At 35.5% G+C, this 10,918-nt stretch overlaps 1 long non-coding RNA gene across 2 annotated transcripts; it reads left to right on the forward strand.

Moving 5' to 3' along the window:
• The first annotated feature begins 43 nt into the window (after positions 1 to 43).
• LOC137496286 (uncharacterized) lies at positions 44 to 3,473 on the forward strand. 2 transcript variants are annotated; one of them, XR_012384031.1, is made up of 3 exons: positions 44 to 304; positions 1,283 to 1,314; positions 1,397 to 3,473. It is a non-coding gene; the product is annotated as an uncharacterized lncRNA (long non-coding RNA). The 2 variants fall into 2 exon arrangements; XR_012384032.1 differs by having other exon boundaries at positions 272 to 304; positions 1,256 to 1,314.
• The last annotated feature ends 7,445 nt before the right edge of the window (positions 3,474 to 10,918 follow it).

Below are 10,918 nucleotides of genomic sequence, written 5' to 3' on the forward strand. Positions count from 1 at the left end.
CTCAGTCCTCTAGATGGCGGTACAACACACATCTTGAATAGGCGTTAACATAAGGTTTACTGCTGAGACCATAAACTAATTAAGCGTACATTTATCAGTAGTAGAAAAACAGGCAATCTCTTCACCCAAAATATCAGGAAAATGTTCAAGAAAGGCGTTTAGTTGACAAATGAAAGGGTGAAGATCCTCCATTATCATTCTTTCGCTCGTGCACACCTGCGCGCGCGCCCAAGGCTCTCATTAACGGTTGGCGGTAGCAGCTGGTTTGCGCGGGAGAAAATGACGGACGGCTGTTTTCATTCAGGTACGTCGTGTGCTTTGACAATCTGTGGTTTATTATGTAATCAGTTTACTCGTTAAGTCGCAGTAAAGCTTGCAGAGCTCGGGTTGGGGTTGTGGGAAGAATGTTTGTAGTCTGAAAGGGAAAAAATACACGTGAGGGGAAAAAGTTTATCTGTCAGTGCTGAAGCGGCGACGCCCAGTGTTCCCGTTCTGGCTGGACGAGTGAAAATATTGTTTTGTTTTTTAGAAATAAGTTGGAGTTAGGTGTATTATTCCTTAAAACAAGTTAAATAATCTGGTTTTCGCTTTAAAATAGGTTCACTGTTTTTTTCCAGACAGATTAAAGTGTTCCCATTCAGGTATATATATTGTTTTGTTTTCAGAAATTAACTAAAATTAAGTGTATTATTCCTTAAAACAAGTTAGCTTAAACTAGGCTGGTTGGCTGGTTTTAGAGGGGTTTTGGCCATTTCCAGCCTGGTCTTAGCTGGTCAGGCTGTGAGATGACCAGCTAAAACCAGCTATGTCCAGCTTAAACCAGGCTAGTCAAGCTGGTTTTAGCTGGATTTAGCTGGTCGTTTTCCAGCCTGACCAGCTAAGACCAGGCTGGAAATGGCTGGAAACCAGCCTGGAAATGGCCAAAACCCCTCTAAAACCAGCCTTATTGACCCGCTAAAACCAGCTAACCAGCCTAGGCTGGTTTAAGCTGGATTTTTCAGCAGGAATGGGTTCACAGTTTCTTTTCCAGACAGATAAAAGTGTTTCAGTGTTCCCATTCAGGTTCATGTTTTGTTTTCAGAAATAAAATGAAATTAAGTGTATTATTCCTTAAAACAAGTTAAATAAACAGGGTTTCACTTTAAAATAAGTTCAGTTTTTTTTTCAGACAAATGAAAGTGTTTCAGTTCTAGACAAGTGGTGTTTTTGTTTTCAGAAATAAATCAAAATTAGGTGGATTTTTCCTGTTTTCAAGTTGAAATAGGTTCACTGTTCTTTCCAGATAGAGAAAAGCATTCCAGTGTTCACATTCAGGTACAAATATTGTTTTGTTTTTAAAATTAAATGGATTTTTCCTTATAACAAGCAAAATAATCAGGTTTTCTCTTTGAAAAAGGTTCACTGTTTTTTCCAGACAGAGGAAAGCATTCCAGTGTTCCCATTCAGGTACAAATATTGTTTTGTTTTCAGAATTAAATCAAAATTAAATGGATTTGTTCTTAAAACAAACAAAATAATCAGGTTTTCGGTTTGAAATCAGTTCACTGTTCTTTCCAGACAAATTAAGGTTGTTTTGTTTTCAGAAATAAATTGAAATTAAGAGGATTTGTTTGTATAACAAGCAAAATAATCAGGTTTTTTTTTTTTTTTTGGTTTTTAAACAAGATTACTGTTTACTGTGAGGAAAACCCCTTATTTTTGACTTATTTCTTAGAAGAAAATACTTTACTAATACTAATGCAATAGTAGAGACCATTCAAATTAAAATGCAACATTCAATTTTCCTTTTATTGTCACTTATTTACGTTTTCATTAATATGTTAATAAACAGGTAGGGCTTATTGCATGGGCCTGTATAAGATTCTGAAGGTTTGATAACCTTGGATAAAAATATCACAGTTTCACAGTATTGTGGTTACTGCTCTAAAATATATGTCTGGGTAAAAAACAAAAACTTTTTCCTATTTGAACACAATATGTTTTATTTTGAGAAACATTTAAAATATTTTGGAGCAGTAAACATGTCTGGCTAACTAATTAAAATTAATCTATAGGTGCGTTCGACTTCATGCAGCGATGCGCAGACTGATCAAAATCTGTCTTAAAGCGGTGCATGCCGGTTAGAAATTTAGTCCGGATTGATCCTGCGTCAATGCCACAGGACTGTCATGTGGCATCAAAGTACCACGACAGCGCTCCGAGATCAGATGACTGAATCAGCCTGTGCAGCATCTGAAGAGCGACTGCAGGAGTTCACCGTATGATAACAACCACGTGTGTTTCGGGTTTATTATTGGACAAATTCTGTCTTACAAACTTTTAAAACAAACGATTCACTTTCTTGTACACATCATCTTGTACACCTCATGCTTATTAAAAGACTACACATTTTACTGCTGTATCTTTTGGTAAATAATTTGTTTATAATGACTAGATTTTTTGCACAGGTTTATTTTCAACCTTTTTTATACAGACTATTTACTGCATTCAGCGATTTAAATGATACATTTCAGTAAATAACCAAGATATTAACTCAAATAAGTCTTACAGACTTGTAATAATTATCATCATTGATCCTGACATCCATATAAAGGTTTCTTAACAAAGTAAAAAAAATATTTGATTAAATATAAAAATATGTGATTATAAAATATTTGTTTTCCTGTCAAGCTGTTAATGCAGAAATGTTAAAAGTGACACTGTTTTTCTGGGAAAATTCTAATTAAACTGTAGCTCATTTATTTTGCTTCTTTTGTTTAATCCTTTTGGATTAAAGTGATTTTTTTATTTAAAGGATACTTAATTACTGTTTGAGATTTAATCAAAACACCTCATTTTGGGTTTGACACTAATATATATTGGAAAAGTTTTATATCTATAAATGTAAAATGTAAACTCATTTTTAGCATAATCAAACAAGCACTGGAACAGCATTGACATGCCATTCAACATCTATAGCCTAAAGACTGATGTTTTAACTCCTATCATTTGTGCTTATTGTTTTGTGTTTAATAGGCTTATTCGTGGATATTTATTTCCTTTTTATGTGCCCTCACATTTTCCCCTTATTTCTCATGCGTTTGTTATATAGGCTACTTAAATTAGATTCATAATTCCCTTATTGTTTAAAAATGTTTGTAGAGACTGCATTCTGCTTTATTTGTACTGTAAATCTTTTGTCGCTATTGAATTAAATAAATAAATGATCATGCCATGTGTTCGGTCATCATGACCGCAGCAACTTTGAGCCCCGAAGTGTCTGCCTGGCTTGATGGCTTCGTATTCAACTCCACTCCGGCCTGCCCTCCGCTAATCTTGTTGATTGCTGGCTGCAGCCGCTTCATGTCGAACGCAGCTATTGACTTCTGCTGTCTTCATCATTTTCAAAAACACAGATTTCATTACTATTTAAAACGGCATCTTCGGAGATCTTTTCTGCTGGAGATACTGTTGTCCTAAAAAACTTAAAACGTAAAAAAAAATAACTTGCATTTACTGTAGAAACGATATAGCAGAATTTTTTTTACTGTATACCTTACAGATTACAGATAGAGATTGCAGTGAAAATTAAATGTCAAATCACTAATTTAATTTTATTGATTGGTTTGACCGGGACGATAGGTTATCACCATAAAATATTTGATTTCTTTTTCCAGTTCTGACACATATTTTGCATGTCGTTTCAATAATCTGGTTTGCATTTAACTTTCTATTTAAATTTGATTCATAAAATTTTTTTAACTGCTAGAAAATACCTTCCATATAGAAAAACAGCAGGATAAGTAAATGATGACTCAATCTGTGTCATTAATTCAGAATTAGACAGTAAAATAAACACCTTATCTACTCTCAAACACCATCCAGAGCCAGTTTTTCAATGACCTCACTGGTGAGCTAATCCAATCACTGAGCTCATCTGTTGTCTTTTCAGTGTCACTGCATATTTTTATTATTACTAATGGGTTTTTGCCATTTTCATCATATTTTGACAGTAGACAAAAGACAATTAGGGGAAAGGATCTTGTTTTTTTTTTTTTTTTTTTTTTTTTTGTGAACCTGTTCCTGTGAGCAGTGAACAAAACAGCACTTAAAAGTCAAATGCACAAAATCTGAACTACTAACAAATACTGGATTTTAATAATAAAAAAAAAATAATCCAGAATCCTCAACAGGATGCACTAGCTATATTTGTTAAAACAGCTTGCAGCATACTACTTACACTTATTTATACTACAAAATAATGGAGAATAGTGAATAAGTTTGATTTGGGATCATTTACATAATACTAAATAGTTTTGTGCTGCACCAATAAACTTAAAGGCAACTCTACATTCCAGCTAAATATACATACGTAATCCTCAACCCATGAATAATTTTAGAAGAGATGACAGGAAGATTAGTTCATGCTAGCTGTGCTTTAATTCTAAGGATGCATCCTTTTAAGACATAAGCTGACTCAAATGACACACTATGCACTCATGCACTATGCACTTACACACTCAACAGTATAGTATATGTATGTAATGTCGTCCCAAATGAAACACTAATGTTTTTTAAGCATTTGACGATTGTCAAATCAGTGTAATAAATGACTAAACTATCAAATATAACCTGTCATGAGTATAACCGCATTCAGCATCGGAAGGCGCTATAATCTCCTAGTAGAATTTTTCTTTCACCATTCATAAATAAAAGGTGTGTCCCAAATTGCATACTTATGCACTATTCTACGCCATTTTGTAGTATAAATAGTGACCGCAGGTTTGCTCACGTAGCGGAAGGGGCAGAGATATTAGGCGCACATGTTGGATAACTTTATTTATTTTAGATGGCGAAAGCGAAATTCTCCTATGAGAGTGATTATAGCGCCTCCGAGAGGTGAATGTGGTTCTATTCATGGCAGGTATTTGGTAGTTTGGTCATTTATTTCACTGTTTTTTGTTTTACTAAGCGGAAATTCAAACCGTTTCAAAATCATTAGTGTTTCATTTGGGACGACATTACATACATATACTATCCTGTTGAGTGTGTAAGTGCATTAGTGTATAGTGTGCCATTTGGGACTCAGCTAAAGTTATCCAACATGTGCGCCCGATAGCTCCGCCCCTTCCGCTACGTGTGCAAACATGTGGTCGTTGAGTGCGTGAAGTGTCCATCATTACACACTTCATTTTACCGGCTGAATGAGTGCATCATCCGAGTAATTAAAGGTGCAGTAGGTGATCTTTCACAATGCTAACAGCTTAGCATAAATCTCTGAATCACAGTCCCTCCCCTGCTGTCTAGAGCCACGCCTCCTAGCACAGCAAAAGAACCCTCTCTCATGTGTTAAAAGCGACTAGTGCTTGTCCGGCAGCGAGCAAGGCAAACTGACATGCTATTTCAGAGTGAATATTTAGAGTTGTATGGTAAACAATATAGGGAGAGACTAGGCGGAATAGCGGTATTTACTTGTGTTTTGTTGTTAAAATAATTAAAATCTACATTATCGATGCTGTAAAAGGTCCCTTATGAAACTGAAAATAGTCTTATCAATCTTTTATCGGAAGATTTTAGTGGCTGAACAACACTTCTGTGAAGATATAACCCGTTTGTACAACAACAACATCTAACGTTACATCAGCTTTGCGTGAAGCTAAAATAGTTTTAAAACAGAACATTACCTGTCTAAGAGAAATCCTTCAGCCATTGTGTCATCCTTTCACCAGCGTGCAAAGGTAACTCCAATATTGATTCAGGTTTTTAAAAAGTTTTGATTCAGCATGTTTTTACCGATCTCGCGATCTCTCTTGTAAACGCGCAGCACCAACAGCGGTCGGCGGAGATGCATACAAACAGCTGTGCAGTTGTTCAAATCTGCATTTGCTGACAGACAGTTGCCTACTTATTGGAATTATGAGAGATGTCGGTCCGACTCTATTTAATTGGATGAACATTTTTTTATTTTATGCCTTACCCAAAATACATTTAAATACATTTAGATCACTTACTTTAATCATTACTATTGGAATGTGAAGAGACTTTCAACCAGCATTACAAAAATGCTTCTGAAGACAATCACCTACTGCACCTTTAAGTTTTCAGTGTTAACGCACTACTGGAAGTGGAAGTGGTGTTAGTGAGGCCAGCAGGGGGCGCTCAACATGTGGTCTGCGTGAGTCCTAATGCCCCTGTAAAAGTGAAGGGGACTCTACACTGTCAGTGGGCGCCGTCTTTCGGATGAGACGTTAAACCGAGGTCCTGACTCTCTGGTCATTAAAAATCTCATGGCACTTCTCGTGGAAGAGCAGGGGTGTCCTGGCCAAAGTCCCTCTATCGGCCCATACGATCATGGCATCCCAATCATCCCCTTCCACTGAATTGGCTCTATCACTGTCTCTCCACTCCACCAATAGCTGGTGTGTGGTGAGCGCTCTGGCGCCGTTGTCCTGTGACTGCTGTCGCATCATCCAAGTAGATGCTGCACACTGGTGGTGGTGTGGAGAGACCCCCCTCATGATTGTGAAGCGCTTTGGGTGTATGGCCATACACAATAAAGCAACTATATAAATACACATTACATTACATTACTAACTGTATTTATACTACAAAATGGCGTAGAATAGTACATAGGTATGCAATTTGGGACGCAGCTATTGAAATGGTTAGAAGTTTTCCTGATAAAATTTATTTATTCCTGACCAAAAAAGACACAATTTCTCATGATTTCCGCAAGACACACACTAAATTATTATTCAGATGTGTCAAAAATTACATTCTGGCTAAAATATTGGTCATCTGAAATGTTTTATAGTTTTCATTATTTCAAATAGAATTAAATGTAGTATGATTGTGTATTTTATATAGTAAATATAAGCATGTTGTTTTGTAAATATGTGTGTAATGATGATGATGGAACACTATTTCATTCATATTTTATTTTTTAAAAACATTATTTAAAACATTATAATAGACACTAGCATTTAATATACTTGTATATGTACATAAAATCTTTTTGTTTTGTGGTTTAAATCAACTACAATAAAACAGCATGTGGTTCAGTTATACATAATAATTGCATTATTTTTAATCAGTTAAGTAAATACATATATTTTTTGTAAATACATTCATAAAAAATAAGGCAGAGTTTAAATTTAAAAGGATTTACTAAGCAGAGATTTAGTCATGAGCATTTTAAAGTGTGGGTCACACTTTACAAAAAGGTTGCAATCATTGTAATTAGTAGTGGTGTAACAGATCACAAATCTCACGGTTCGGATCACATCATGGTTTAGTCATGGATCGGACCGTTTTTTGGATCAGCCAAAAAGGGGAGAAAACAAATGTAATTTTCTTTCCATTTATTACAAAAACAGCACTGCAAGACACTTTTGGTTCAAACAGAAATTAGAAGCTGTAATTTAATAAAAAATAAAATGAAGAAATAATCAGCTGAGTACAAATAAATTGTAAAATATTCAGTACTGCGATGCAATACTGTTTCTACTACTGTTGCTGATGACGCTAAATGTAGAAACCTAACATAATTTGTACAACCCATATTTATTTAATATTTTTATATTTTCAATAAATGATTCAGCGATTCACTCATAAACCTTCATGTTTCATTGCTAGATGATCATTTATAAAGAATTATTCAGTGGCATATTTTTGATGGCTGGTTGTCGCCACCTATTGGTTAAATAATGAAATTGATGCCTACAACTTTCATTTTTGAGCATCAAGTTAAATGCATATGACGGTGATTTTAATCTTTACTATAAACATCAGTGTTTTTTTCTAAACTATAAACTGTTCTCCCAGTATTTCTGTGTTATTTGGCAGTTTGTAGCTTCATAACTATCTCAAAAGACTAAAGACTGAATCTCTTTCTTGATTTTTGCGTTTTCACATGTGAATGCAGCAATTTGAAGGATTAATAAACATATGCAAATCACCATCATTTATAATTGATGTTGCGTGGGTGTTGAGATCCTGATCTTGTAGTGATTAATCGTGCAGCTTACACTGAATGCATTGATTTAGGCTAAACAATTAGACAGAAAACACCTTTAATAACCTAAGAAACCCTCCACATCCTATATAACCCACCACAACTTCTTCCGTCATCATTATGTTTTACAGGTAAGTACGGTGGCCAAGACGCACAGCAATTGGAAACAACACAAAAACAAGTTGTTTTTCGATTATTTTAATATCCTGATTGCACGACATAATAACACATCCATATCTCACCATGGTCCGTCATGTTTTTGGTTCCCTTTGAAACATTTCTGATGTGTTACATGGATATTTGCAGGTATCGTGACTAATTGCTGCGCGTTTCTTCAGTTGTTTGTGTTGTGAGAATATGCAACACGTGTGCTGTCAAATTGATGAAGATCGTTTCTTTATTTGCTGGTGTTTTTCGTAATTGCATGTGCTTTCTTAAATTGCAGTGCGTTAAGCTCTCTCGGCCACCGTAGGAAAGCCTAAATGCTTTCATACATGTGATTTGCGAGAGGTGATCTCTCTGCCATAATACCACATTTAGGATTAATCTACATGTAAAAAAAAATTATTAATCCGCAGGCCACGTGTGTTCCAAATCGTAAGAATCATGGATCAACTGTGATCTGTTACACCTCTAGTATTTACTAACATGAACTAAGAATGAACACTAGTACAACATTTATTAATCAGAATTCAACTTTTACTCATGCATTATTAAAATTGAAAATCAGTAACCACAGTTAATGCACCGGGAGTTAAAATACTGCTATAAATGTATTGTTTGACTTTTTTCCTTCATGTTAGTAAACACAAAAACTCTTAATGTAAAGTGTTACAGTAAACTGATGCATGTAAAGCAGTGTGGAATGTAGTGTAACTGTGTTGGATGCTCATTCAGATACATTCCACCCTACAAACCAAACGTCGAGTGGTGTTAGTGTGAAAACACACAATTACCTGAAGTGTACTGTACTTAGCATTCTGCTGAGCAAGCATGCCAAAAATGCCACAAAATATATGTAGTGAGTGAAGTATGTGTGCAGACGGGGTGAGCGTAAACACAACAGAAAGGCTTTGATGTGTAATGAGCACATGCAGGATAAACACCCAGTACAGCTCAGTGACGCCAGTGTGTGTTAGTGAAAAAACTCTTCAAGGGGGAGGAAGTGTTGAAGCATCAGAAGCAGAATACAGATTATTTTCAAATGTGATATGCAAAATGGCAGTGCATTTCTGTATTTAAATTTTGCTTAGTCTCTTCTATATCAAGAGTCACCACAGTGGAATGAACCACCAATTACACTGGCATATGTTCTTTCATTGCAAAATAAGAAAGTAAAATATTTAATTTACATTTGGCATTATCAAACCACACTTTTAATATGTAAATTGCATACAGTACTAATGGTATTTATTGACCTTTCACCATGTCCTAACAACACGTGACGCAGCACAGCGATGCAATAACAGTCTTTTCCATGTTAATATAAGTAGTTTTTTCCATCTGCAATGGCGAAATTTCTATAGAAATGCTTTTTAATTTTTTTTATGACGTCATGATAATGAATTTCGGTAGCAGTCAGTACTGACGTTTAAAAAAAAAAAAAAAAAAAAAAAAGCCAATTTCCCGCTTACATTTGAGCACTGTTGAGCACATTCCTAAACAGCACTGATTTGCCATTGTGTTTACATGCTTAGCAGAAATGACTGTGATTGGCCGTAAAGCTCATCAGTTCACTAAACTCACCGCTGTTTACTGAGTGTAAACACAGATACAGAGACACTGGAGTGTTTTCAAGTTGTGAAGATCAGCTGGTCTGTTCATAAGCTGACATACAAGCGATCCGCTGATGAATCGACTGATCTTTACGGCTTTGAAACACTCCAGTGTCCCTGTATCTGTGGTTATGCTTACTATACTGAGTTCAGTGAGCTGATGACCTTCACGGCCAATTACAGTCATTTCTGTTGAGCACATGAAAACAACGACAAATCAGTGCTGTTTAAGAAAGTGCTCAAATGATAGGGGGAAATGACCGTTTCTAGAATTTCAGCACCAATTGGTATCGAATTCCAGTATCGTGACAACACTACGTCATATACTACTATGACAAAGATCACCTCAGGTACAAATGATGTGCTTTGTTCAGTGTTAAATGCTCCCAATGTGAGTTTAAATACAATTTTATGTGATATTTATTCACTTCAGTTGATTTTTAGATGTTAAAAACAGCTTGTTGTGCTGCTAAATGTTGCAAACTGATATTTTCTTTTTATTTTATCTTATTATTTTAGTGTTTAAAAATAGAAAAATAATAAATAAAATACTTTTTAAACATGCAAACTCGGTGGTCGCTAGTTTGAGTCCCGGCTGGGTCAGTTGGCATTGCTGTGTGGAGTTTGCATGTTCTCCCCGTGTTGCTGTGGCTTTCCTCCGAGTGCTCTGGTTTCCCCCACAGTCCAAACACTGTCATGCACTATAGGGAATTGATGAACTAAATTGTCCGTAGTGTATGAGTGTGTGTGTGTGTGTGTGTGTGTGTGTAAATGTCTATGGGCGTTTCCCAGTACTGGGTTTCAGCTTTAAGGGCATCCGCTGCGTAAAACATATGTTGGAATAGTTGTCGGTTCATTCAGCTGTGGCGACCCCTGATAAATAAGGGACTAAGCTGCAAGTAAATGAATGAATGAACTATTGTTGGAAATGGCAAATGTAAATTTATATAATTTCATTTTGCACAAAACTTTACATATGTGATGGTAAAAACTAATTTAAATGCACGAATGCTTTGCCAATTTACATATATCATTTTCATTCTGCATATTAGATTTGAAAATTAACCTTTTGCAAACTCATATGCTTCCATACGAAAGAAAGATTCACACTCGTGTGCCAATTGAACAAACAATAAAGAGAAAGAAAGAC

Source organism: Danio rerio, chromosome 8 (genome assembly GCF_049306965.1).
Source record: "Danio rerio strain Tuebingen ecotype United States chromosome 8, GRCz12tu, whole genome shotgun sequence".
Lineage (NCBI taxonomy): Eukaryota > Metazoa > Chordata > Actinopteri > Cypriniformes > Danionidae > Danio > Danio rerio.